Source organism: Penaeus japonicus, unplaced genomic scaffold, assembly GCF_977035675.1.
Source record: "Penaeus japonicus unplaced genomic scaffold, GWHDUDI00000001_assembly GWHDUDI00000014, whole genome shotgun sequence".
Lineage (NCBI taxonomy): Eukaryota > Metazoa > Arthropoda > Malacostraca > Decapoda > Penaeidae > Penaeus > Penaeus japonicus.
The window spans coordinates 4,074,067-4,079,066 of record NW_028234416.1 but is presented as its reverse complement, the minus strand read 5'-3'; the positions used below and the strand labels follow the sequence as shown (position 1 = coordinate 4,079,066).

The 5,000-nt window shown below is 34.2% G+C and overlaps 1 protein-coding gene across 1 annotated transcript in view; it reads right to left on the bottom strand.

Moving 5' to 3' along the window:
* Positions 1–4,949: 4,949 nt before the first annotated feature.
* LOC122253927 (PDF receptor) overlaps positions 4,950–5,000 on the bottom strand; it is a 158,582-nt gene continuing 158,531 nt past the window's right edge. Inside the window, exon 13 of the mRNA XM_043017356.2 lies at positions 4,950–5,000. This exon is cut by the window's right edge and continues 90 nt beyond it. The gene's annotated coding sequence lies outside the window, so the exon portion shown is untranslated.

Here is a 5,000-nt window from a genome sequence, read left to right as displayed (position 1 = left end):
TCGTTGGCACACTCTCACGATTCGGTACTCGCTGACACACGCGGCCTCGCCAGAGTGCATAAAACCCCAGCATCATTATCCTTATTATTATCTTTGTCATTACAGTTATAATTATGATTATTGTTATCATCATCATCAGCCATATTATCATCATTATCATTATTACTATTAGTGTTATCATTATTATTATTATTTTTTTATCTTTCTTTATCATTCATGTTTTCGCTATTATTTTGATCATTATCCTTATTTTCATTATCAACATCTTATCATTAATAATATATATTTTTTGATAGTATCATCATTATCATTACCGTTATCATCATCATCAACATCCTTACTATTAGTATTTTCATTATTATTATTACTATTACTATATTCTTCATTATTGTTATCATTATTTTGATTATTATCATTATTATTATTGCTGTAATTATTATTATCATTCTTATTGCTATTATTATTACTATAATCATTATCACTATTATTTTCAATACTACTTTTGTTACTATTGTTGATTTATTGTAATTATCATTTCATTTATCATCAATGTTATAGTCATTAACATCATTATCATCATCTTTATCATCATTATCATCTTCATCCTCTCATTATCAGTATTATTATCCCTATATCCATCACCATAGTTATCATTATCATTATCATCCTCATTTTCATCATCACTATCATCACCGTCATCATCATCATAATCATCATCACCATCTTCATCACCACTTCATCATCTTTATCATCACTACCACCATCAGAGTCAGTTCATCATCTCCATCATTCCATCACACTGTAGAGTAGGATGAGATACGCAATAAGGAAATCCCATATTATCTAAAAAAAAAGAAAAAAAAAAAAGGAATCAATATTATAGAGTTAAGGGAAATATTTCGTATTGAAGCTTTCATTTCACAAAATTTGACTTTTTTGTTCATATGAACTAATCATATGAACGGCAAAAAGTTTTTTTTTTTTTTTTTTTTGTGGCCTTTGCATCAACATTCTCTTGTTATTCGTAACAGGATTCTTAAGGTTGATTTTCATGGCAAGAAAGAGATACAATACCACTTTTATTTACCCGTAATTGGTGTAATTTCAAGAGGCCCCAGAATCTGTTTTGGAAATTCATCCCGTTTCTCTATAAAAGGAGAAATAAAAAATAAAAGAATATTGCCGTTTTAGCCTCTGGTGTCAATTACGGCGGGAGGAAATAACTACGGTTAGGTTGACTAGGGGCAACGGCAGAAAAAAATGTATATTTCTTCCCCAAATCCTATGGAATTAATTTAATAGAATTCGAGTGAAAATCGAGTCTTTGCTAAAAAGGGATTGGATCTCTTTTAATACCATAGTTTAGGAATTCATAATGTATAAACGGGAATTGTTTTTCTCTTGACAACCCAAAATATACGATCATTAATATCTAACTTCACTTAATTGTTAATAATGATATCTAAGAGTTCAAGGAAAGGAATCAGAAAGATCTTTTTTTTTATTAAACGTATTTATTTATAGCATGAACACTCCACGTATACTTTACAAAAATATCAAACTCATATATACAGTGGGAAGTCAGAAATACAGAGGCCCGGAACCTGCACTTTGTCACCTAATATATTGTAACCTACATACAATACAATATCAATGAGTGGGAATATTACATACATACATACATACTTACATATATATATATATATATATATATATATATATATATATATATATATGCATATATACAAATATATACATGTATACGTATATATGTATATAAATAAATATACATATATATATGTATATATATATATATATGTATATATATGTATATATATGTATACATATATATATATATATATATATATATATATATATATATATATATATGTATATATATATATATATATATATATATATATATATATATGTATGTATGTATACATATATATATATATATATATATATATATATATATATATATATAAAATATATATATATATATATATATACACATACATACATACATATATATATATATATATATATAATATATATATATATAAATATATACTTATATATTTACATATATATATATATATATATATATATATATATATATATATATATATATATATATATATATATATATATATATATATACATATATATACACATATATACATATATATATACACACACACACACAAAGACACATTTATTCATATATGAATATGCTATGGAATAATATGTATAGAATTTTCTTGATATATTCTTATATAATCTGAAGCACATAACAAAGAAAAATATATTCCCCTAGACGTCTTAACTATAAACGGTCGATAAATGAAACGAGGTCTATTGTCCGTAGAGTAAATTTTGAAGCTATAACTCACCTTTTACTATTAGATTTAACCTTTGTACAACTAATTTTCTGGTTGGTAATTTTCTGGGGAATTTTCGGGTAGGTAAATGACACACGAAGGAACCTTGTAAGGTGAGAATGGTTTATGCAGCGGTTGTTATATGATCCCTCGCCTTCTCATTGTATAATGCTTCACATATACTTTTTCTTATCTTTTTCCTGTTTTCATTTATAGGATGTTATTTAGGAAGCATATATATATATATATATATATATATATATATAATATATATATATATATATATATATATATATATATATATATATATATATATATAATATATATATATATATATATATATATATATATATATATATATAATATATATATATATATATATATCACAGACACACACACATTCACGAACACACACACACACACACACACATACACACACACACACACACACACACACACACACACACACACACACACACACACACACACACACACACACACACACATATATATATATATATATATATATATATATATATATATATACATATATGTACATATACATATCTGCATATATATACACGCACATACATGTATATACATACACATGCACACATATATAAATTCATTTATTTATCTAGCTATTCATTTATCTATGATATAAACACAAATATACATATATGTTTAATATAATGCTGCTATATATTTAGGATATGCTCAAAAGGAATGAGGTAAGATATCACATTAGAGAGCTGATGCGTTATGATTACCTAATACTGTTTCCTTATTAATACATTTGTGGGTCACTGTAAAGTGTCATCGGCCGGCTGAGTCCACGCACTCTTGAGCCTTGCACGCGCGTGCACTTCTCCCGCTACATCTTTCTTTATACTTTCAGAATTTCCTGTGAAGAGATGTACCTGTTTCGAGGCAATTTGAAGCGCATGTTCTGTATGCGGTGTAGGTAGGCAATGCCCATTCGATAAGGAAGAGGGTGTGAACAGTTACGTAATGCAGATAGACTAGTTGTCTCGTAACAGATATAATAGCCAGTTGGGGATTATCTTTATGGGGAAGGTCAGGCCTTTACATAAGTAGGTCAAGTGCAGAGCAAGGAAGATCTGTCACGCACTTGAAGGGAATATATCTGGTGCACATTCACTATATTTGGAGGAGCTTTGGCGAAATTGGCTTGGGAAACATTATTCCTGAAAGATAAAGCAGATGGTGACATTTCAAACTTCACTAAAGCTTACATTGACTTCATACACCTCAGAAAGTAACGAGTATTTCTTAAAGATTAAATAAATTTATAGGTCTAATTGAACACATTAAAATGGAGGTTGCAATAAACATTCTTAAACACTTAACATCACTGAGTACTGCGTAAATGCCCTTAACATTTTCACGGCACAAGTATTGATTTTTTTTCTTGCAATCTGGCACTGATAGCCAACGCAGGGACAGAATTATGAAATATACACAGACGGCGTCGACTATGTCTAGCCTTAATCGATCCATTACTTGTAACTTCGGGTATAAACTATAATTTGTATTTTTTTAAACAGTTATATATATATATATAATTATCTGCTTGTGGCAACGCTTTCTCCACAAACAAGACTGCTGTGAAAAATATGTCTCTTAGAAAAGTAATGCTGATAGAAGTGGCCGCCGACGAAGACCTGAGGGCCCAGGTGGTAGGCGGGTAGTGTCCCCCAGTGTTTCATCTACCTGCACTAGCACCTGCGTGACCCCTAGCATGGTCATCGGTCCTTACGTTCACCGCTCGCACGCCCCACGATTCTCGACGACCACTAGCACGCTGTCGTCATGATGACCTCCTCCATTTCAGAGCGGGTGTCGGTGCAGCCCGAGTCCGAGGACGACTCCGAGGTGAGTCTTCTCCGAAATCGCTTCAGCGACCTTTGCGACGAGGGCTCGAGCGAACAGGAGGCGTACTGCGTGCTGCCCGAACTCTCGGCCGAGGCCTCCGGGCCGGAGCCACTTTGCGAGAGATTGGCTCTCTGCGCCGCATCATCGACGTCTTGCTGGGCAGCCTTTTTATACTGGCAGGTGACACACGGACCCTGGGTCGTCGTGGGGCCGTTGCTGAAACTCGTGTCCTGCTCCTGCTGGGTCTTGGATGCCAGTCTCTTGCCCAGTCGGAGGGAGTACGACCGCTGCGGCTTGAGATTTTTCAGGAGTATACTCTGTTCCTCTTTTCTCTGAGAACACATGGCGGCTGCGGCTGTCAGACTCTCAGCCGCTGAGGTGGAGTCATCCTGGCGGTGACAACAGCTCTGCAATTGACATTCCTGATTGCACTCCACCTCAGAGTCGTACATGCGAGCCTTGGCGCATTCCAACTGCGACTCCGGCAGACTGGTATGACTGCACTGCCTCAGGCAATGCGGCACCACTTTGTGAAGGGGGACCGCGTTGTCCGAAGGAGTTTCTGGGTCGCCCTCGAGCGGCAGGTGGCAGGAGTTGGAGGGGGTGGTGATGGACTCGGCGAGGGAGGGGATGGGACGGGAGGTGCGGAGGGTGGCGGGGGTGGTGTGGGTGGTGCCCGCGCCGTCACGTCTTCCGGTGCTGAAGCCGGAACGGTTGTGG